We start from the raw sequence: 26,028 nt of genomic DNA on the forward strand, positions 1-26,028 counted from the left end.
AATTAGATTGGAGGGAAGAGAGGCAGTGTTTTGGAAGGTCATTTACATGTAGATTGCAATAATAAATGCGTGACAAAATGAGGGAATGAATTAGTATTTTTGTAGTTTTTTGAGTAAGGAAGGGACAACATCTGGAAATGTTGCGTAGATGTGAACAGCATGATTTGGTAAGTGCCTGTATATGTGGGTTGAATGTGAGTTCTGAGTCAAGTGTGACCCCAAGACCGTGGACCTCGGTTGAGGTGTTAAGAATAGACTCTCCAACCGTCAAAGAAATGTCAGGTGTTGGAAGTCTCGAATAGGGGGGGAATAAGAAGCAGCTCAGTTTTGGACAGATTGAGTTGGAGGTAGTGTGAAGACAACCAAGAGAAAATTGCAGAGAGGTTGTTGGAAGTCTGGTTGAGTAAAAAGGGAGAAATATCAGTAGAGGAAACATAGATTTGGGTATAATCAGCATATAAGTGGTACTGGAAGCCAAAGGAGGCTAGAAGTTTTCCAAGGGTGGATGTATAGATATAGAAAATAGCAGTGATAGAGACTTTGGTTGGATGGGGCTAGAGCAAATTGATTAAAAATCTAGAGGAGGAGATATTGATAAATTGCTATTAAAAGCTCAATGTTAATGGATTTATAATATGGACTCTTTGCAACCACTGGTCTTAGATGAGGAAATTAACACCTAGATTACGAGTCTTGCGTACTCTTAAAGTACTACCAAGTGCTACAAAGTACACTAACACCCATAAACTACCTATTAACCCCTAAACCGAGCCCCCCCCCCCCCACATCGCAAACACTTAATTAAAATTTTTAACCCCAAATCTGCCGACCGGACATCGCCACCACTGTAATAAATATATTAACTCCTAAACCGCTGCACTCCCACCTCGCAAACACTAGTTAAATTTTATTAACCCCTAATCTGCTGTACCTAACATCGCCGACACCTATCTACATTTATTAACCCCTAATGTGCCGCCCCCAACTTTGCCGCTACTATATTAAATTTATTAACACTAACCCTAAGTCTACCCCCCAACTTAAATATAATTTAAATAAAACGAAATAAAATTACTACAATTAAATAAATTAATCCTATTTAAAACTAAATACTTACAGATAAAATAAACCTAAGATAGCTACAATACAACTAATATTTACATTGTAGCTAGTTTAGAGTTTATTTTTATTTTACAGGCAACTTTGTATTTATTTTAACTAGGTACAATAGTTATTAAATAGTTATTAACTGTTTAATAGCTACCTAGCTAAAATAAATACAAATTTACCTGTAAAATAAACATGAACCTAAGTTACAATTAAACCTAACACTACACTATAATTAAATTAATTACATAAACTGCCTACAATTAACTACAATTAAATAAAATAAATTAAAGTAAAAAACAAACAAACACTAAATTACAGAAAATAAAAAAAGAATTACAATTTTTTAAAGCTAATAACACTATTCTAATCCCCCTAATAAAATAAAAAAGCCCCCCCAAAATAAAAAAATTCCCTACCCTATACTAAATTACAAATAGCCCTTAAAAGGGCCTTTTGCAGGCATTGCCCCAAAGTAATCAGCTCTTTGACCTGTAAAAAAAAGACAATACCCCACCAACATTAAAACCTACCACCCACACACCCAACCCTACTTTACAACCCACCCAATCCCCCTTAAATAAACCTAACACTACCCCCTTGAAGATCACCCTACCTTGAGACGTCTTCACCCAGCCGGGCACAAGTGGACCTCCAGAGGGGCATAAGTCTTCATCCGAGATGGTGTCCCTTCAATTCCGATTGGCTGATAGAATCCTATCAGCCAATCAGAATTAAGGTAGGAAAAATCCAATTGGCTGATCCAATCAGCCAATAGAATTGAGCTTGCATTCTATTGGCTGATTGGAACAGCCAATAGAATGCGAGCTCAATCCTATTGGCTGATTGGATCAACCAATAGGATTGAAGTTCAATTCTATTGACTGATTGCATCAGCCAATAGGATTTTTCCTACCTTAATTCTGATTGGCTGATAGGATTCAATCAGCCAATCGGAATTGAAGGGACACCATCTTGGATGACGTCACTTAAAGGAACCTTCATTCTTCAGTCGCCGTCGGATGGAAGAGGATGCTCCGCGTCGGATGTCTTCAAGATGGACCCGCTCCACTCCAGATGGAAGAAGATAGAAGATGCCGCCTGGATGAAGACTTCTGCCGGTCTGGATGTCCTCTGCTGGCCGGATCAGATGAAGACTTCTGCCCATCTGGAGGTCCACTTGTGCCCGGCTGGGTGAAGATGTCTCAATGTAGAGTATTCTTCAAGGGGGTTAGTGTTAGGTTTATTTAAGGGGGGATTGGGTGGGTTTTAGAGTAGGGTTGGGTGTGTTGGTGGTGGATTTTAATGTTGGGGGGGTATTGTCTTTTTTTTTTTTTTACAGGTAAAAGAGCTGATTACTTTGGGGCAATGCCCCACAAAAGACCATTTTAAAAGCTATTTGTAATATAGTATAGGTTAGGGAATTGTTTTATTTTGGGGGGCTTTTTTATTTTATTAGGGTGATTAGAGTAGGTGTAATTAGCTTAAAACTACTAGGTACAATAGTTATTAAATAGTTATTAACTATTTAATAGCTACCTAGCTAAAATAAATACAAATTTACCTGTAAAATAAACTTAAACCTAAGTTACAATTAAACCTAACACTACACTATAATTAAATTAATTACATAAACTACCTACAATTATATACTGCTATCCTAACACTGCGCTAACAGAAACAAAACCGCTGGGACTCTAAATCAATCCAGGTCTATTTGAGTCCTCAGCACCCCTGACGTTACTCAATAATCTTTACAAATATCCTATATTAACAATGTCAGGTCGAGCTGCTGGCTAAGTACCCTACCATAAATAATATAACTGTGAACCTATAAAATTTGTGCAATTATCAGCAATAATAGTAATGATAATAGTAAATAAATCAACAAATAATGAAATTATAGTCCATAAAATAATACAATTATAGTCCATAAAATGATGCTTCTAATTTTGATATTCTCACCTCGATGTCCCTAGGAGTATGGTAAAAAACTGTATCTTTAATTCAATCTAGAATTCCTTGTATACGAAATCCTCCTATCTCTGTGTTTGAGAGCGGTGCAGCTTCACTGGTCACAGGACGCTAAAGAGCGCCCAGCCGTATGGATACTGAAAACACAAAAAAAGAACAGAGCGCAATCGCAACTCAAGGTAAAAGTTTTAATCACTTCTTATGCGCTATAAAAACAGTTGCACTTACAAGATAATATAAAATTCAAGCCTTTGTTTTACATAAACTGGACCGCAATCCGACAGGCAGCACTCCAGGCTGGATTCCTTTGTTGCGTCTGAACTAAGTCCAAAGGCACAGGTGCTAGTAACCCCAAATTATGAACGTGCTTGCAACCACAACAGATAAAGTGTCTGTAATGATGTCCCTCTTTGGTCGGTCTACGCGTTTCGTCCGTTTCATCAGGACTTTTTCAAGACTCAACCAATAGGATTTTTCCTACCTTAATTCTGATTGGCTGATAGGATTCTATCAGCCAATCGGATTTGAAGGGACGCCAAATTGGATGACGTCACTTAAAGGAACCTTCATTCTTCGGTCGCTGTTGGATGGAAGAGGATGCTCCACGTCGGATGTCTTCAAGATGGACCCGCTCCGCTCCAGATGGAAGAAGATAGAAGATGCCACCTGGATGAAGACTTCTGCCGGTCTGGATGTCCTCTTCTGGCCGGATCAGATGAAAACTTATGCCCCTCTGGAGGTCCAATTGTGCCCAGCTGGGTGAAGATGTCTCAAGGTAGGGTGATCTTCAAGGGGGTAGTGTTAGGTTTATTTAAGGGAGGATTGGGTGGGTTTTAGAGTAGGGTTGGGTGTTTGGGTGGTGGGTTTTCAATGTTGGGGGGTATTGTCTTTTTTACAGGTAAAAGAGCTGATTACTTTGGGGCAATGCCCCACAAAAGGCCATTTTAAAAGCTATTTGTAATTTAGAATAGGGTAGGGAATTTTTTTTATTTTGGGGGGCATTTTTATTTTATTAGGGGGATTATTGTAGGTGTAATTATCTTAAAAAATTTTAATTCTTTTTTTATTTTCTGTAATTTAGTGGGGTTTTTTTTTGTTCTTTAGTTTATTTAATTTAATTGTAGTTAACTGTAGGTAGTTTATGTAATTAATTTAATGATAGTGTAGTGTTAGGTGTAATTGTAATTTAGGTTAGGATTTATTTTACAGGTAAATTTGTACTTATTTTATCTAGGTAGTTATTAAATAGTTAATAACTATTTAATAACTATTCTACCTAGTTAAAATAAATACAAAGTTGCCTGTAAAATATAAATAAACCCTAAGCTAGCTACAATGTAACTATTAGTTATATTGTAGCTAGCTTAGGGTTTATTTTACAGGTAAGTATTTAGTTTTAAATAGGAATAATTTAGTTAATTATAGTAAATTTATTTAGATGTATTTAAATTATATTTAAATTAGGGGGGTGTTAGGGTTAGACTTAGGTTTAGGGGTTAATAAATGTATTATAGTGGCAGCGACGTTGGCGGCGGCAGATTAGGGGTTAATAAATTTAATATAGTTGTGGCGACGTTGGGGGGGCAGATTAGGGGTTAATAAGTCAAATGTAGGGTTCTGCAATGTTGGGGGCATCAGATTAGGGGATCATAAGTAGGTGGCAGCGGTGTCCGGAGCAGCAGATTAGGGGTTAATAATATAATGTAGGTGGCGACGATGTCAGGGGCGGCAGATTAGGGGTTAATAAGTGTAATATTAGGGGTGTTTAGACTCGGGGTTCATGTTAGGGTGTTAGGTTTAGACATACATTTTATTTCCCCATAGGAAACAATGGGGCTGCATTAGGAGCTGAACGCTGCTTTTTTGCAGTTGTTTGGTTTTTTTTTCAGCCAGCTCAGCCCCATTGTTTCCTATGGGGAAATCGTGCATGAGCACGTTTAGCCAGCTCACCGCTACCGTAAGCAGCGCTGGTATTACAGTGAGATGTGGAGCTAAATTTTGCTCAACGCTCACTTTTCTGAGGTTAACGCCGGCTTGAAGAAAACCTGTAATACCAGTGTTGGCTTAAGTGAGCGGTAAGAAAAAAAGGCTTGTTAGCCCCGCACAGTCTTACCGACAAAAACTCGTAATCTAGCCTTTATTATGCTCCTTTTCTGGCCAATTTAAACAGAGGATTGTTTAGGTACATTTTTTTGAGAAATGTATGTTGTTTAAAAGTATTTAAAAAAAGAATAATTCCTTCAAATACTGTGTCACAATGTGTTAGGGTTGATTATGTAAAATATTTCATTAGGGACATAACCTGAATATGTGTAAGATGATAATTCCCATCTCCTCTCATGAGGTCTGAGTGCAGGGAGAGGAGGGTGTGTCGTAAAACAAAAAAGGAGGTATAATAATAATGGAAAAGGATGAACATAGGCTTACATGTGTACCTATGTATGAAGATTGTGGAATATACAATGTAATTGACCATATGAAAGTACATTAGAAACTTTTTTTTTGTTCTTTTTTTTCCAGGGTGTTTTGAAGTTGCCTCTGAGAATCTTTATTTTGAGGTGTTGAATAGAGTGGTCAAGTTGGGGGAAATGGTGACCAACATGGGTACAGTATTTTGTTTCACAGTGATTTTTGATTGAGTGTCTAAGTTCATCCGAAGGTGCAGTTTTTTACTTTTTTTCTCCAATATAACAAACCACTTCACATGCAGTGCAATGTATCATGTATACAGCATTTGCAGATATACATGAATATGCCCCTTTAATGTCATAGGATTTATTCTTGTGTTTTGATGTGCTGTTTTTACAAATGTGTTGACATAGTTTGCATAAAGCTCTTTTGTAGAGCTTGGTTCTATTCTGATTGTTTTTTTTTTTCTCAAGGGGTAGTTTTCCATTTCTGTTTTAGGTTAGGTGGTTGTCTGAATGCCAGGATTTGGGGTTGTGGAAAGATTTTTTGAGTGTGGGATCATCTATGATCAGTGGTTGTAAGGCTTTTATGATTTTTCATATCCCTTCCAGAGCATAGTTGTATTTGACTACTAGTGGCATATGGGATATTTTTTTCTCCCTGTATTGTAGTAAGTGTTCACGTGGAGCATTGAGGGCAGAGTAATTTTTTTATTTATAGCCCTTGTTTTGTAACCTTTTTGGTTTGAATGATTGAGACAGTGTGATGAGGTGTTTGTCACGGTCCTTGGCCTGAGCAAATTCATGCGATATCTGGTAGTCTGACTGTAGATTATGGATTTTTTAATGTGAGTGGGGTGGGAGCTGTGGAGGTAGCTGTATCTATCTGTTGGTTTCCTGTATACAGATGAGGGCAGTTTGCAATTCCTGATGGATATTGTTGCATCCAGAAAGCTAACACACGGCTAGATTTGGAGTTTTGTCGGTAACGACCCGAAAAACTAACGCCGGCTTTTTTCTGGCCGCACCATAAAAATAACTCTGGTATTGAGAGTCCACAGAATGGCTGCGTTAGGCTCCAAAAAAGGAGCGTAGAGCATTTTTAACGCAGCTTCAACTCTCGATACCAGAGTTGCTTACGCAAGCGGCCAGCCTCAAAAACGTGCTCGTGCACGATTCCCCCATAGGAAACAATGGAGCTGTTTGAGCTGAAAAAAAACCAAACACCTGCAAAAAAGCCGCGTTCAGCTCCTAACGCAGCCCCATTGTTTGCTATGCCGTAACCCTTCCTACGTCTGCACTTAACACTCTAACATGTACCCCGAGTCTAAAAACCCCTAACCTTACACTTATTAACCCCTAATCTGCCGCCCCCGCTATCGCTGACCCCTGCATATTATTATTAACCCCTAATCTGCCGCTCCGTAAACCGCCGCTACTTACATTATCCCTATGTACCCCTAATCTGCTTCCCTAACATCGCCGACCCCTATATTATATTTATTAACTCCTAATCTGCCCCCCACAACGTCGCCTCCACCTGCCTACACTTATTAACCCCTAATCTGCCGAGCGGACCTGAGAGCTACTATAATAAAGTTATTAACCCCAAATCCGCCTCACTAACCCTATAATAAATAGTATTAACCCCTAATCTGCCCTCCCTAACATCGCCGACACCTAACTTCAATTATTAACCCCTAATCTGCCGACTGGAGCTCACCGCTACTCTAATAAATGTATTAACCCCTAAAGCTAAGTTTAACCCTAACACTAACACCCCCCTAAGTTAAATATAATTTACATCTAACGAAATTAATTAACTCTTATTAAATAAATTATTCCTATTTAAAGATAAATACTTACCTGTAAAATAAATCCTAATATAGCTACAATATAAATTATAATTATATTATAGCTATTTTAGGATTAATATTTATTTTACAGGTAACTTTGTATTTATTTTAACCAGGTACAATAGCTATTAAATAGTTAAGAACTATTTAATAGCTAAAATAGTTAAAATAATTACAAAATTACCTGTAAAATAAATACTAACCTAAGTTACAATTAAACCTAACACTACACTATCAATAAATTAATTAAATAAACTACCTACAATTACCTACAATTAACCTAACACTACACTATCAATAAATTAATTAAATACAATTCCTACAAATAAATACAATTAAATAAACTAGCTAAAGTACAAAAAATAAAAAAGAACTAAGTTACAAAAAATAAAAAAATATTTACAAACATAAGAAAAATATTACAACAATTTTAAACTAATTACACCTACTCTAAGCCCCCTAATAAAATAACAAAGCCCCCCAAAATAAAAAAATGCCCTACCCTATTCTAAATTACTAAAGTTCAAAGCTCTTTAACCTTACCAGCCCTGAACAGGGCCCTTTGCGGGGCATGCCCCAAGAAGTTCAGCTCTTTTGCCTGTAAAAAAAAACATACAATACCACCCCCCCAACATTACAACCCACCACCCACATACCCCTAATCTAACCCAAACCCCCCTTAAATAAACCTAACACTAAGCCCCTGAAGATCTTCCTACCTTATCTTCACCCTGCCAGGTTCACCGATCCGTCCTGAAGAGCTCCTCCGATGTCCTGATCCAAGCCCAAGCGGGGGGCTGAAGAGGTCCATGATCCTGCTGAAGTCTTCATCCAAGCGGGAGCTGAAGAGGTCCATTATCCGGATGAAGTCTTCATCCAAGCGGGAGCTGAAGAGGTCCATGATCAGGATGAAGTCTTCTATCAACTGCATCTTCAATCTTCTTTCTTCCGGATCCATCTTGCAGACCTCCGACGCGGAACATCCTCTTCTCCCGACGCCTACTAGCAGAATGACGGTTCCTTTAAGGGACGTCATCCAAGATGGCGTCCCTCGAATTCCGATTGGCTGATAGGATTCTATCAGCCAATCGGAATTAAGGTAGGAATATTCTGATTGGCTGATGGAATCAGGCAATCAGAATCAAGTTCAATCCGATTGGCTGATCCAATCAGCCAATCAGATTGAGCTCGCATTCTATTGGCTGTTCCGATCAGCCAATAGAATGCGAGCTCAATCTGATTTGCTGATTGGATAACTATTTAATAGCTATTGTACCTAGTTAAAATAAATTAAAAGGTACCTGTAAAATAAAAATAAATCCTAAGATAGCTATAATATAATTATTATTTATATTGTAGCTATATTAGAGTTTATTTTATAGGTAAGTATTTAGTTTTAAATAGGATTAACTTAGTTAATAATATAAATATTATTTAGATGTATTTAATTAATATTTAAGTTAGGGGGTGTTAGGGTTAGTGTTAGACTTAGGTTTAGGGGTTAATAATTTTATTACAGTGGCGGCGGTGTAGGGGGGGCAGGATAGGGGTTAATAAATTTAAGATAGGTTGCGGCGGGTTCAGGGAGCGGCGGTTTAGGGGTTAAACTATTTATTTATTTGCGGCGAGGTGCGGGATCGGCAGGATAGGGGTTAATAACTTTATTACAGAGGGCGGCGGTATAGGGGGGGCAGGATAGGGGTTAATAGGTATAATGTAGGTGGCGGTGGGCTCAGGGAGCGGCGGTTTAGGGGTTAAGACATTTATTATAGTTGCGGTGGGCTCCGGGAGCGGCGGTTTAGGGGTTAATAGGGATAGAGTAGCTTGCGGTAGGCTCCGGGAGCGGCGGTTTAGGGGGGTAATAACTTTATTTAGTTGCGGCGGTGTAGGGGGGGTCAGATTAGTGGTGTTTAGACTCGGGGTATGTGTTAGGGTGTTAGGTGTAGACAGCTCCCATAGAAATCAATGGGATGTCTGTCAGCAGCGAACTTGTACTTTCGCTATGGTCAGACTCCCATTGATTCCTATGGGATCCGCCGCCTCCAGGTTTGAAAACCAGGTACGCTGGGCCAGAAAAGTGCCGAGTGTACCTGCTAGTTTTTTGATAACTAGCAAAAGTAGTCAGATTGTGCCGCACTTGTGTGCGGAACATCTGGAGTGACGTAAGAATCGATCTGTGTTGGACGGAGTCCGGCGGATCGAAGTTTACGTCACAAAATTCTACTTTTGCCGGTCTGAAGCCTTTGATAACTAAGGCGAATCAGCCTCGCCACAAATACGCTGCGGAATTCCAGCGTATTTGAGGTTGACGGCTTGATAACTAGGCCCCATAGAATCTAATGTTTTTAATGCAATGGATATTGTTTCATTTTCCCACTTTTAATACTTTGTCCATGTATTTATTTCCATTAGCGCACAATAATGGTGTAGATGCAATGAAATTTTTTTAAAACAGACTGCAGCATGATACTCCTATTTAACTCAGTGAAGAACTCATAAAGGTTAAAATCTCATTATAAAGCATGTAGCTGTCTTAGGGGCATTTTCTACTTTTCCTGATAAGTAGATGAAAATAAAGTTCATTTAGGTAGAACATATAAAAGAAAAATGTAATTCATTTTAGACCTTGTATTTTTATTGTAATTTGGCATAGAACATGCTATATCACCTTTAAAAGTGTTTCCCTATAAACTCTGATAACAATAGATACACCATATAATAAATACAAGGAATATGAAGGTTACAGTAAATAAAACTCTTATTACCTTGAGTAATGTAATGAGAGCTATTTCACTTTACAATAATAATTGTGTATTATAATGTATTACAGCTTATGTAAAAATACATGTATATAGCTTAGCGACTATCAAAATTCCTATTTTTGCTATGTGGGCAAATTATGGAATTGCTGCATTTGAAACATAGAGCAAATTTTCCCTTTAACAATCATCCAGCCTTTCAAATAATTATAGAGAACAAATGTTAGCACGGGGATACTGAATTCACAAAGCAGTTTACTATATACTACTTCATTTACCTTTGATAATGTGCCAGGTTTTTCCTGCCTGTTTTTTCCTAACACCTGAGACCTTGAACCCTTTTGTACAGTATTTATTTTCAATAATGTTTAGAGATATTAATATAAAATGATACATTGTGTATATAAAAAGAAACATTTGCAATATATGTTCATTATTTATTTTGTCCCCTTTTCCTGTAATTTCATTCTGACAATTGTGTGCTTTTCAGTTCCTGTTTGAAGTGGAAGTGCAGAACACTGTTATATTCCACATAGCTGCATACTCTAACGATTTATTAATAACTGTCTCTACTTGGCCTTAGCAGAGAAAGAAACATGCCAGCACCCATTGCTTTATAGAAACTATGTGCTCCATGTATGAAGCAGGGGCAGGGACAGTGCTAGGATTTTTGGCCACACAGGCGAGGATAAATTTTGCCCCCCCCCCCCAATTACATACAATCTCATTGCAAGTTAAAGGGATATGAAACCCAAATTTTTATATCATAATTCAGATAGAGCATGACATTTTAAGCAACTTTCTAATTAACTCCTATTATCGATTGTCTTTGTTCTCTTGGTATCTGTATTTGAAAAGCAGGAATATAAGCTTAGGAGCCAGCCCATTTTTGGTTCAAACCTGGGTACCGCTTGCTGATTGGTGGCTAAATTCAAATCAAACAGTGGTAGTGCTGCTTAGCAAATCAGACAGTGGTAGTGCTGCATAGCAAACAGACAGTGGTAGTACTGCATAACAGACAGTGGTAGTGCTGCATAGCAAATCAGACAGAGCCAGTGCCTGAAATTGTCACTAAAGATCACTTATATCTATATTCTTTAGTTAATAAGCTATGTTGAATAACATAGAATCTAATGTTTTTAATGCAATGGATATTGTTTAATTTCCCCACTTTTAATACATTGTCCTTGTATTTATTTCCTTTAGCGCACAATAATGGTGTAGATTCAATGAGATTTTTTAAAACAGACTGCAGCATGATACTCCTATTTAACTCAGTGAAGAACTCATAAAGGTTAAAATCTCATTATAAAGCATGTAGCTGTCTTAGGGGAATTTTCTACATTTCCTGATAAGTAGGTGAAAATAAAGTTAATTTAGGTAGAACATATAAAAGAAAAGTGTAATTAATTTTAGACCTTGTATTTTTATTGTAATTTGGCATAGAACATGCTATATCACCTTTAAAAGTGTTTCCCTATAAACTCTGATAACAAAAGATACACCATATAATAAATACAAGGAATATGAAGGTTACAGTAAATAAAACTCTTATTACCTTGAGTAATGTAATGAGAGCTATTTCACTTTTCAATAATAATTGTGTATTATAATGTATTACAGCTTATGTAAAAATACATGTATATAGCTTAGCTACTATCAAAATTCCTATTTTTGCTATGTGGGCAAATTATGGAATTGTTGCATTTGAATCATAGAGCAAATTTTCCCTTTAACAATCATCCAGCCTTTCAAATAATTATAGAGAACAAATGTTAGCACGGGGATACTGAATTCACAAAGCAGTTTACTATATACTACTTCATGTACCTTTGATAATATGCCAGGTTTTTCCTGCCTGTTTTTTCCTAACACCTGAGACCTTGAACCCTTTTGTACAGTATTTATTTTCAATAATGTTTAGAGATATTAATATAAAATGATACATTGTGTATATAAAAAGAAACATTTGCAATATATGTTCATTATTTATTTTGTCCCCTTTTCCTGTAATTTCATTCTGACAATTGTGTGCTTTTCAGTTCCTGTTTGAAGTGGAAGTGCAGAACACTGTTATAGTCCACATAGTCATTGGCTGCATACTCTAACGATTTATTTATAACTGTCTCTACTTGGCCTTAGCAGAGAAAGAAACATGCCAGCACCCATTGCTTTATAGAAACTATGTGCTCCATGTATGAAGCAGGGGCAGGGACAGTGCTAGGATTTTTGGCCACACAGGCGAGGATACATTCCCCCCCCCCAATTACCTACAATCCCATTGCAAGTTAAAGGGATATGAAACCCAAATTTTTATATCATAATTCAGATAGAGCATGACATTTTAAGCAACTTTCTAATTAACTCCTATTATCAATTGTCTTTGTTCTCTTGGTATCTGTATTTGAAAAGCAGGAATGTAAGCTTAGGAGCCAGCCCATTTTTGGTTCAGAACCTGGGTAGCGCTTGCTGATTGGTGGCTAAATTCAAATCAAACAGTGGTAGTGCTGCTTAGCAAATCAGACAGTGGTAGTGCTGCATAGCAAACAGACAGTGGTAGTGCTGCATAACAGACAGTGGTAGTGCTGCATAGCAAATCAGACAGAGGTAGTGCTGCATAGCAAATAAGACAGTGGTAGAGCTGCATAGCAACTCATACAGTGGTAGAGCTGCATAACAAATCAAACAGTGGTAGTGCTATGTATAAAATCAGAATATATATATATATATATATATATATATATATATATATATACACACACACACACACAGGGCTGCCGCTAGAAATTTAAACCATTGATCGGGGCCCCCAACCCCCCCTCTGCAATATAAGTTGAGTATGAGACTAAACTGTGTGGACACACAAACACAGAAATACACATGGAGATGGAGACACACAAAGAAAAAACAAAACAGGCACACACTAGCACAGAGGGACACATTAACACATACAGGGATAGTAACACAGGCACACACTAACACAGACACACACACATACAGACAAAGAGACACTAACATAGATACACACATACAGACACTAACATAAAGACACTAATACAGACACACAAACACACACATACAGACACAAAGAGACACTAACACAGACCCATACAGACACAAAGAGACAATAACACAGACACACTACCACATACACGCAGAGACACTAATACAGACACACACATACAGACACAAAGAGACATCAACAGACACACAAACAGTCACACAATACTACACACTCTGTATAACAGAATATCACACACACAGTCACACAATACTACACACTCTGTATAACAGAATATCACACACACAGTCACACAATACCACACACTCTGTATAACAGAATATCACACACAGTCACACTGTACACACAGTGATACACACACTTTGTATAATAGAATATCACACACACAATCACACAGTGATACACACACTTTGTATAACAGAATATCACACACACAGTCACACAGGGATACACACACTTTGTCAGTGACATATTTAGGTTTTGTGTTGCCCTAGACACTAAAAATGCTGTTACCCCCCAGGTTTTATACCTTTTTCAGCCATAATATTTTTGGTCAGGGTGTGTTTTTTTCCATAGCATTTCCAAAGTAAGTGAGAGGAGGGAAGAAAAAGGAGGAAAGAAGAACATACACACTCACACAGAAACACTCAGGCACAAACACACCCTGACAGATACAGAAATACACAAACATACACATAATAACACACATATGCTCACACACAAAAATATGCACACTAAGTTGTTTTTTTCTGTACATTATCCCATCCAAAGTTCAAAACTTGCTCTACCCTAAAAATGTTAAAAAGGGGAATGAGGCACTCGAAATAGGTGACAACTGTTGTCTGACTGGGTCCTAAGCATTAATATAAAGGCACTTATTATTATTATTATTATTATTATTATTGGCTCTTATTGCAATGCTGATGGTGTCCCAGCCCAGGCACACAGAGTGCTGCCCCGGGCCGCAAATTGGCAATGCAAATCACTTTCAATAACACTCTGCCGGCTGCCGCTGTAACTTGGCCCTGCCCCTGCCTGAGCCTGACCTGTCAACTGGCTTTGTCACAGAGTCGAGTCCAGACTCACAGTCCAGTTTTACACAGTACTTGTCACCTAACCAGGCTGACCTGTCCTCCACAACTGACTCTTGAACTGTAGTGTTGTCAAATAAATGTCACTCTCGACCGTGCATATTCTGCTCTGCCCTGCCAGCTGCCCAGGTGGCCCTTAGAGACCCCCCAGCGCGGCCACCATTCTCAGTTACCTACCTCACTCGAGTCCTCTGCGCGGTCTGGCCATCTACTCACGTAGTGCTGCTGCAGTGTGTCTCAGACACGTGGAGCCAGGGACGTTTTTCCTCTCAGTGAGTCAGTTCAGTTATGCTTAGGCAGGCCAGGCTGTGCAAATGACGAGCTCCGCCTCTCTACTCCACTGTCTGTCTGTCACACAAGAGCGCCCACAAACCCATAGGCTATAGCATAGCTGGGCCGGCCCATGATGATCGTCATCATCTAAGTAAGCCAGCCCGGCCAGCAAATAGGATTTTAGCCAGGTCTGTTGTAGGAGGGGTGAATCAGCCGCGGCGATAATTAAATGAATAAATAAAAAAATATGATTATTGATTGCTATAAACATACATTACATACATAAATTATTAAAGTTAAAGTCCCAGCCTGTCCTCCCTGTCAATGTGCTCAGGGGGGCAGTCGGCAGATGATCAATTGATCGTCATCCACCTCTGCAGTCAGCATCACTCTCGGCGCCCCCTGTTGTGGGTGCTCTAAGGCGGCTGGCTAAACTGCCTTTACACAAGCGCCGGCCCTGAGCAGGGGAAGCTGCTCTGGAGCACTTGTGGGGCAGGTTTGTGCATGCAAGCCTGCTTCCCACAATTCAAGAAGCATTGGTCATTAGACCTCTGCTTCTTACACTCTTTGTTCACTCTCAGTGATTGACAGTCCCTTCTCTCGCGCTGTTGGTCGCGTGAGTGAAGGGGCGGGCATTACACACTCAGCGGAGTGCAATGCTGCAGACAAACAGATCCACTGCCCGTATGTGGAAAAGGCGTTGCGGACAGTTTAGAAGTTGTCAGCACCCCTTTTGATGCATTGGGGCCAAAAACTTTACACTTATTTTGTCAATATTTAATCAACTAATTCAACTTTAAAAAATCAATCTACATGTTATTATATTACAAATCTTTTCTTTGAGTGCTTCATTCTAATTAGCATTTATTTAGGGCTAGATTACAAGTGACGTGCTATTTTTTTTTTTTTTTGCGATTGTTAAAAATCCACTCCGATTTTAATTTTTGCACTTGTCGGTTGCATTAATATTAAAAGTAAAAAAAACAACAACGTATTTTGCAACGTATTTTTGCATTACCTGAACAGCGCAAAAAACCAAACTTAAGTTTTCGCGTGCATGTGCATGTAATCCCCCATAGAAATCAATGGAGGAAAATAAGTGGAAAAAAAACAACCGAGATCGTGCAAATGCAATTGCATTTTCACATTACCCATAGAAGTAAATGGAAAAAATATTGCTGAATAAAACAAACACTCATCGCGCAAAAAACATCATATTCACATTAGAAAATGTCAAATATTTACTGTAAATACATAGTTAAAATCTTTATTAAATAGGAATATTGCATAAATATGTTTTATCATGTTTTCATCTACCTAATGGCAAAGGAATATAATGCCCTTATATATATGTCTATATATGTGTACATATATATTCATGTTTTATATGTGTATATATGACTGTAAATACATATGTAAACATATAAATACATTAATACATATGTACACATATATTAACATATATACACATACAAATACATCTTTAGCATTGTATATTTAGGTGTCTCAATGTTAAAGCCATTTGCTTGCCTTTTTTTTCTAACACCCAAGATCTCTAATCTTTGAGCCCTTATAACTTTTTTGTGCAATATTTTTATTAAAATAGTTTTTATCAGACAGTGTTAATATGAGTGAAACTGTACTTTGTAATGTATTTTCGATGTGTTTTGTGCAACTTTTTTTTCTGAAAACCAGTTAACTATAGCTTTGAGATCACGGTAAGGATTGAAGCGTAAAGGGTGATTGCACTAGCGCAATCGTGATTTTGCTCCACTTGTAATATCAGTGGAATGAAAATATCTTGCAAAAACATGACTGCGCCAGCGCAAAACCATTTGCACCGTACTTGTAATTTAGCCTTTAGGGGCTGATTTACTAATGTACGGGCGGACCTGGTCCACTGTAGTGGATCATCTAATGAAATACTCGTACAATGCCACCCCCATTCAGCTGCTAGCAGGTCAATCAACCTCATCATATCTAATCGGGCTGATTGCTGTCCGCTGTCTCAGAGGTGGCGGACTGGTTAAGGAGCAGCGGTCTTCCGACCACTGCTTCTTAACTTCTGCTTCAGGTGAATTGGAGTGGGTCGGAAGCAGCATCCACTGCTTCATAAATCGACCCCTTAGTTTTGAATGTTCCTTTAAAGTGAATGTTAACTTTCAAGAATGAGTGCCCGTTTTTTATACTTTATACTTAATACTAATAAAACAGGGGCACTTTCATTCATGAAAGTTTACATTTCACCGGTTTTGTTAAAATACCTTTTCTTCTTGAAGCCGGAGAAGCGATTCCCCCTCCTGCTGCTCGTATCTTCTTACATCAGCAATGATGAATACAGCATCCTCCAATAACGGCTTCCCCCCCGGGGACTCATTGCCTGAGGCAACGCCGTGATTGGAGGAAGCCGGATTCATCATTGCTGACATATGAAGTGACGAGCAGCTGGAGGAGGGCAATCGCTTCTCCAGCTTCAAGAAGAAAAGGTAAGTATTTTAACAAAATGGGTGAAATGTAAACTGTCATGGATGAAAGTGCACCTGTTTTTAATAGGATTTTTTAAAAACCAAACACTCATTCTTGAAAGTTGACATTCACTTTAAGATACTGGCTGTGAAACCTAGTTTTCAAAATATTGGCAGCTATAATGAGAGGGAGGTGCATGAAATGTGTTTAGTATTTAATTTCTATTTAAATTTAAATCTTTTTCCTTAGAAATGATTCACAGGTTCTTGTAGCGTTGAAATTTATTGACATTGCTTCACCTTCATTTCAGAGCTTGCGTTTCTGCCATTAATGAATAGAGTTACATTTCTCAGTACATTAAATCTTGCACATAAAGGCCCTGATTACAAGTGGAGCACTATTTAGCACTTCCACTAGAGCGCTAATAGCACTGTAAGTAAAAAATTTTGCTCGTGTCGGATTGTGCTCGTGTTATGAGTTGAAAGTAAAAAGTTATCGTTCCCACTCTAACAATAATCGTGCAAAAAGCTGACTTAGAATATTCTGCATGCAATATCCTATCCCCCATAGACGTCAACGGAGGGAAAAAAGCACCCTACTCTTGCGCAAACCCAATTGCATATTCTCATGTGCGCTAACCCACCACGAAATTATGAATATTTCACATTACAATGTTCATAGAAGAACATTTCCTATGTATTCATAAATACATATTTCTACATATATCTGATGGTATTTTGGTAGAATATAAATTCATACCTATATATATATATATACATATATATATATATATATATATATATAAAAATATATATTTATAAATACTTAAAACATATTCTTCCATGTCCAGAACATTGGAATGTGAAATATTTACAGTAGAACAACTTACTAATTCCTTCCTATTATGAATTTTTATTTGTTCTCTTGCTATCTTTATTTGAAAAGGAAGAATGTAAGCTTAGGAGCCGGGCAATTTTTGGTTCAGCACCTGGTTTGTGCTTTCTGATTGGTGGCTAAATGTAGCCACCAATTAGCAAGCGCTATCCAGGTTTCTGAACCAAAAATGAGCCGGCTCCTAAGCTTAGATTCCTGCTTTTTCAAAGATAGCAAGAGAATTAAGAAAATTGATAATAGGAGTAATTAGAAAATTGCTTAAAATTGCATGCTCTATCTGAATTATGAAAGTACCCATTTAACTGCAAAGGGATTCAATTCAGTTTATATATATATATATATATATATATATATATATATATATATATGTGTGTGTGTGTGTGTGCATATGTATTTATGTGTTTATATTTATGCAAGCCTGAAAAGCTGGGGCCGTAGCTGCTTTCACAGTGATAAATGGGGCCCAAAGTCTCAGCTCATGCCTTTAGTCAAATGTATGTATTTTAAGATATTTGTATGTGGGTTTTGTAATATAAAAGCTCAGAGTAACAAGAAGCCTTTAAGAGACTTCCCAGGCAGAACAAAGAGATGTTTGTGTGAATTCTGGAGGTATAATTGTTTTTTTCCACCTAAACACTGGTCAAGCATGCAGAATTTATAAAGACTCTATAGCCTTATGGTTGTAATTAGCTATTTTAAAGTTGACAAGGTTGTCTCGTATTTTTTCCCATTTTTCTTTTACTTTCTTTAAAGTTTTCTTTAGTGTATATGTTAGAGTGGGCGATTTTATAGAGGTTGTTTTTTTCCTGTTGGAATTAGTTTGTTCTGTAAGGTTTTGATGTTTTTTGTGATGTCAGAATCTATGACAGTAGAATTCATCCAATCCTGAGAGAAGTGAACCGTTGTGAGATAGGTATTATAATGACAGGGATTATAATACTTTAGTTGCTCCTAATCAGATGGATGATCACAAGATGCTAACCAACACATACTTTATTAGTACAAAGTCTGTTTTGCATCACAATTACACACTGACCCAGAGAAGCTTACAATATAGCTTCAATACTGAGTTATAAAGTGTTAAAGTGAGTATATACTAAAATAAATGCCCAGTTAAATGCATAAAGTAAATTATTCCATTTCAGATATTTAAAGGGATAGGGAAGTCAAAATTAAACTTGCATGATTCAGATGTAATTTTAAGACACTTTTAAATTCACTTCTATTTTCAAATGTGCTTCGTTATCTGGGTATCTTTACCTTGTTGGAAAAAAATATGCACATATCATACACCAGTGGTAGCTGTTGCTAGTTGGAGCCTGCACACATTTGTCTTTTTTGATTGGCTAACTAGATGTGTTCAGCTTCCTGCCAGTAGTGCAATGCTGTTCCTTTAGCAATGGATAACAAGAGAATGAAGCAAATTTGATAATAAAAGTAAACTGGAAAGTTGTTTAAAATGGTATGTTCTATCTGAATCATAAAATATATTTTTTGGGGTTTACTATCCCTTTAATTTGAAATGTTTTGGAGTTACAATACTTTACTTTCTCTTAATCAGATGGATGATTAAACCCCCCTCCCCTCCTCACACACACACACTTAATTCATTAATGCAAAAAAAATATGTTTTTCTGCATGATCACAAACTAACACAGAGAAGCTTACTACATAGCTTTAGTACAAAACTAATTGTGAAGAAATGTGCACCAAATCAAATGTCCTTAACCCTTTAATACCCGCACTTTCTATTTAATGGGAAATAAAGCAATGCCTGCTTGTTTAAATAAAAGTCTGGAAATTGGATAACTAAACAAAGAACTTTTAAGTGCAAATATGAGCCAAACACTTTAATCTTTGCAAGCATAGCAGATAATTCTGATGATTCTGCTCTATAATTCATGTGTGAACATTCTGCTGAATTTATAAATTAATGTTTAATGGTGTTAACAAATCAAACCTGTATGCATTTTTTAATTGTTCTTGCATTTATTTTGTGTACTATATAAACAAAAAAAGCGCAACAATCAAAATTGTGTTGCTAAAGCATAAATATATAGGATTTCTTTCAGAATGGTAAAATAAAAGTCAGTAGCACATTTTAACATGACAGGCTTATAGTATGTTGACGTGAACATAGATCGATGATAGACAAACAGAGAGATAGATGATAGATAGATAGACAGATAGATAGATAGATAGATAGATATATAGATAGATAGATGAAAGATAGATAATAGATAGGCAGGCAGACAGATAGATAGATAAATAGATAGATGATAGATAGATAAATAGATAGATAGATACAAATATAGATAGATAGATAGATAAACAGACAGAGATAGATAGATAGATGATAGACAAACAGTCAAAGAGATAGATATATAGATAGATAGATAGATAGATGATAGAGATAGATAGATAGATAGATAGATAGATGATAGATAGATAGATAGATAGATAGATAGATAGAAGATAGATGATAGATAGATATAAAATATAAGATAGATGATGATAGATAGATAAATAGATAGATAATAGATAGATACATAGATAGATACATAGATAGATAGATACAGGGAGTGCAGAATTATTAGGCAAGTTGTATTTTTGAGGATTCATTTTATTATTGAACAACAACCATGTTCTCAATGAACCCAAAAAACTCATTAATATCAAAGCTGAATAGTTTTGGAAGTAGTTTTTAGTTTGTTTTTAGTTATAGCTATTTTAGGGGGATATCTGTGTGTGCAGGTGACTATTACTGTGCATAATTATTAGGCAACTTAACAAAAAACAAATATTTACCCATTTCAATTATTTATTTTTACCAGTGAAACCAATATAACATCTCAACATTCACAAATATACATTTCTGACATTCAAAAACAAAACAAAAACAAACCAGTGACCAATATAGCCACCTTTCTTTGCAAGGACACTCAAAAGCCTGCCATCCATGGATTCTGTCAGTGTTTTGATCTGTTCACCATCAACATTGCGTGCAGCAGCAACCACAGCCTCCCAGACACTGTTCAGAGAGGTGTACTGTTTTCCCTCCTTGTAAATCTCACATTTGATGATGGACCACAGGTTCTGAATGGGGTTCAGATCAGGTGAACAAGGAGGCCATGTCATTAGATTTTCTTCTTTTATACCCTTTCTTGCCAGCCACGCTGTGGAGTACTTGGACGCGTGTGATGGAGCATTGTCCTGCATGAAAATCATGTTTTTCTTGAAGGATGCAGACTTCTTCCTGTACCACTGCTTGAAGAAGGTGTCTTCCAGAAACTGGCAGTAGGACTGGGAGTTGAGCTTGACTCCATCCTCAACCCGAAAAGGCCCCACAAGCTCATCTTTGATGATACCAGCCCAAACCAGTACTCCACCTCCACCTTGCTGGCGTCTGAGTCGGACTGGAGCTCTCTGCCCTTTACCAATCCAGCCACGGGCCCATCCATCTGGCCCATCAAGACTCACTCTCATTTCATCAGTCCATAAAACCTTAGAAAAATCAGTCTTGAGATATTTCTTGGCCCAGTCTTGGCGTTTCAGCTTGTGTGTCTTGTTCAGTGGTGGTCGTCTTTCAGCCTTTCTTACCTTGGCCATGTCTCTGAGTATTGCACACCTTGTGCTTTTGGGCACTCCAGTGATGTTGCAGCTCTAAAATATGGCCAAACTGGTGGCAAGTGGCATCTTGGCAGCTGCACGCTTGACTTTTCTCAGTTCATGGTCAGTTATTTTGCGCCTTGGTTTTTCCACACACTTCTTGCGACCCTGTTGACTATTTTGAATGAAACGCTTGATTGTTCGATGATCACGCTTCAGAAGCTTTGCAATTTTAAGAGCGCTGCATCCCTCTGCAAGATATCTCACTATTTTTGACTTTTCTGAGCCTGTCAAGTCCTTCTTTTGACCCATTTTGCCAAAGGAAAGGAAGTTGCCTAATAATTATGCACACCTGATATAGGGTGTTGATGTCATTAGACCACACCCCTTCTCATTACAGAGATGCACATCACCTAATATGCTTAATTGGTAGTAGGCTTTCGAGCCTATACAGCTTGGAGTAAGACAACATGCATAAAGAGGATGATGTGGTCAAAATACTAATTTGCCTAATAATTCTGAACTCTCTGTACATGATAGATAGATAGATAGATAGACAGATAGATAGATAGATACATGATAGATAGATAGATAGATAGATAGATAGATAGATAGATAGATAGATAGATACAAGATTGATAGATAGATAGATAATAGACAGACAGACAGACAGATAGATAGATAGATAGATAGATAGATAGATAGACAAACAGATAGATAGATAGATAGATAGATAGAAGATATTATTATTAATATTATTATTATTATCAAATAATTGTAGAGCACCAACAGATTCCGCAGCGCTATAAGATAAATAGATAGATAGGTAGATAGATATATAGATAGATAGACAGACAGACAGACAGATAGATAGATAGATAGATAGATAGATATAAGTTAGATAGATAGAAGATAGTTTATATTCTTTTTATTATTATTATCGGTTATTTGTAGAGCGCCAACAGATTCTGCAGCGCTATATGATCGATAGATAGAAGATAGATAGATAGATAGCAGAGGTGTATTACCGCCTAGGCACACAAGGCACGTGCCTAGGGCGGCAGCTTGAGGGGGACGGCACTTTTTGGAGCCTCAGTAGGAGCGGCGTTCCTAATTCAAACTGAGTAGTTCCTTAAACTTCCATGTAACAGCATGTTCAACAGATTTTGCCGGGATGCCCTTTGAAAAGCGCAGTACGAACACGCAGATCTACACCCGTGCCAGACAAAACATGCAAATGAGCTGTCTGCAAAGAGCCACTCCTCGACAACAGCGCTGTTAGCATAACCTATTTTTCCATCTTGCACTGCAATACACAGGACAGCACAGAAGTAGCAAAAAAAGTGTTGCTACAGAGGAACAGCCCACCATGGACTTACAATCTGCACATTCATCCGTGGGTGGGGGTGTGTGCACTCTACATGTCTTCACAGCCCCCTTTGATTGACAACCAGTGAGCTATGTTGTGCCGCCATTCCCATGGCAACCAGGAAGCGCGCACATTCTGAGAGGAACATCGGCATACAGACATGATCATGAGTGCACAGGGGCAGTGAACTTACTAGCCTGCACAGTCAGCAGCGCAGCTTCTATCAATGTCAGGCCTTCAGGGCAATATTATCTCACCAGGCTCCTCATTAAAGGGCCAGTAAACCTATAAAATAATGTTATATAATTCTGCACATAGTGCAGAATTATATAACATTATATTAGTGCTAGCTTTATTCAATCTAATATTGCCTGTGAATTTTTATTAAAAAAGACTGTTTTTCAGACCCGCTCTCTGTGCTCTTCTGAGCGGGTCTGTTATTATCACTGCACTAGGTGCAGAATCAAAGTTTCTGCCAAAGTTTTATTTTCCCTTGTCCACTTCAGTTTGTTAACTGGAAATCACAGGGAGGGGTTAGCTAAATACAATTTGCAAGAATTGAAACTTGTTTTATATTTTACCCAGAGTGACAAACCATAGCCTCTGTATGTAGTGGATTGTGTTGAATTTTAATCTTAAAGGGACAGTCAACACCAGAATTTGTGTTGTTTAAAAAGAAAGATAATCCCTTTATTACCCATTCCCCAGTTTTGCATAACAAACACAGTTATAATAATACATGTTTTACCTCTGTAATTATCTTGTATCTAAGCTTCTGCTGACTGCCCCCTTATTTCAGTTCTTTTGACAGACATGCAGTTTAGCCAATCAGTGCTCACTCCTAGGTCACTTTACGTGCATGAGCTCAATGTTATCTATATGAAACATGTGAACTAATGCCCTCTAGTGGTCAAAATGAATTCAGATTAGAGACAGTCTTCAAGGTCTAAGAAATTAGCATATGAACCTCCTAGGTTTAGCTTTCAACTAAGAATACCAAGAGAACAAAGCAAAATTGGTGATAAAAGTAAATTGGGAAGTTGTTTAAAATTGCATGCTCTATTTAAATCATGAAAGTTTTTTTTGGACTTGACTGTCCCTTTAATTCAGAGATATAGGGTCCCATGTCCCTATGGTTGCCACCTTTTGCCCAGAAGATTCCTGGACACTTTCTAAATGGGTGTGGAGGGGCGTGGTTTGGGGTGTGGCTTCTTGCAGCCTTAAATTCAATATGAAATCAAATTTAGTAAATGAAAGCACTCTCAGGACTACTCAATAGTGGATCAAAACCAGTGTTTATTAACATTTCTGGGTTCACACAGACCCCTTCATCAGAATGAAGAAACAGTGTCACAGCTCAACCTTATATAGTGTTCAAATAATCAAGTTAATACATAAAACAAATCACATGTGTCTCAGGATATAGTTCCTATGTAGTATGGTGGAACGCACGCCATGCGTTCCATTAAAACCAGAAGTTACATCACTTCCAGTTGTATTAATAAATAACATAATCTAATTACAATACAATAAACGAATAAAACAATATATTGTGTCATCATATTCTAGAGATATTAACACTCATATGTGTAGCTAACTGTTGTGTGAAAAGATTATTAAGCATCAGAGTGTTATACCCCACATGTGTCCAAATACTGTGCTCGAATGTGGAACGCATCTATGCATTTCAATGTACCGGAAGTCTCTCACATTAATAGAAGCCATAAGTGTAAGTTAGGGACTCTGTAATCAGCTACAGAATGTTATAGAATAATGTGTGGAGCCCATCCATCCTTATCCTGGCTTGTGATGGTATCGTAACACCGGAAGTCATCTCACCCCCGGAGACTGACATCCTTGTTAGCCAATCATAGGGCCCACAGTGCAGAGCATGCTGTAATATGTCGATATCCTGTCATACTGAGAACAAATATGTACCATAATAACCTCTATGGCAAAAAAGCCCTCACAAGCAGTACCAATAAAGCTGTATACTATTTATATTATGACAACACGCTAGGCTCCACTTCACTATATGGTCAAAGTTACTATGTCAAATATACACAATTTTTGCCACATACCTAATGCATCATTAGGATTGATAATTTCACAGGCTGTGCAATTGTGGAAGAACACCCCAAGTTATTACACTCAGAACAGAGCAAATATTATACACTTCAACCATAATTCTATAGCTAGATTAAAAGATTAAAAAATATCATACACTCTACATACATTGTCATGTTTCTACAGGCACGGGTATTGGGGATTATACACATATCTCTTGTGTGTTGGGCATCAGCCTAAGTGCATATCACCCTAGCCCTATGACAATTGGCAGAATACTTTATTTCAATAAAAAACAAGGAACTAAAATAGAAAAATACATACTAAAAAAACAATCATTGGTTATGTAGAACTTGCAACATCTGAACTACATCTCTATTACTATACATGTAATCAGATGCATATGGATGTAGATCTTCTCTTAACTGTGTCATAACGTCCATTCAAAAAGAAACACAATAATGGGCTACTAGGGGGCACTGAAGAAAAGAGTAACCAATGCTCAAGCAGGGGTGGTTAGGGCATTAACCAGGTCCACATCAGTGGTACCCTATTCACGACACCCCCACACAGCAGTGCATGCAGGGAACCCACACCACATGGTGTATGGCCACCACCATACTAACTGTCAACATCCCTAACCAGCTCACGCACTGCCGGTATGTTTCTAGTACCTTCTCCTAGATTATGGCCCTAAAGTCCGTGTTACAGAAGCATTAGTTATTTTGTTGTGAAGAGCTTATTTCCCAGCAGCAATGCCTGAACCAGCAAGCCAGCGCCTAAGAAGGGCTCCAAGAAAACCGTAACAAGTATCATTTCATAAAGAGTTAACTCTTTTTTTTCAGCTTTTAGAAACTATTGCCTAAATACACATTTTTGCTGGCCTCAGCTCTAAGTTTAGGGATAACCAATCCCATTGTCTAATCACCTCTGGAGCCAGACTGCTAATTGATAAGATGAACTTGTAAACTTGTTATCTTAAGTACTGTAATCCTATTGTGGCCTGTCAAAGGACAGTGCTCTCTATCTAAATGTGTGATGGGGGATTTTGTGCTCCCCCCCCCCCTCTCCCCCTGGGAGTGCCCTGTGTGCATGTAACCTTAATAAAAAGCAGGCTGGGCATCCCAGTGCTG

Source organism: Bombina bombina, chromosome 2 (genome assembly GCF_027579735.1).
Source record: "Bombina bombina isolate aBomBom1 chromosome 2, aBomBom1.pri, whole genome shotgun sequence".
In the NCBI taxonomy this organism is placed as follows: Eukaryota; Metazoa; Chordata; class Amphibia; order Anura; family Bombinatoridae; genus Bombina; species Bombina bombina.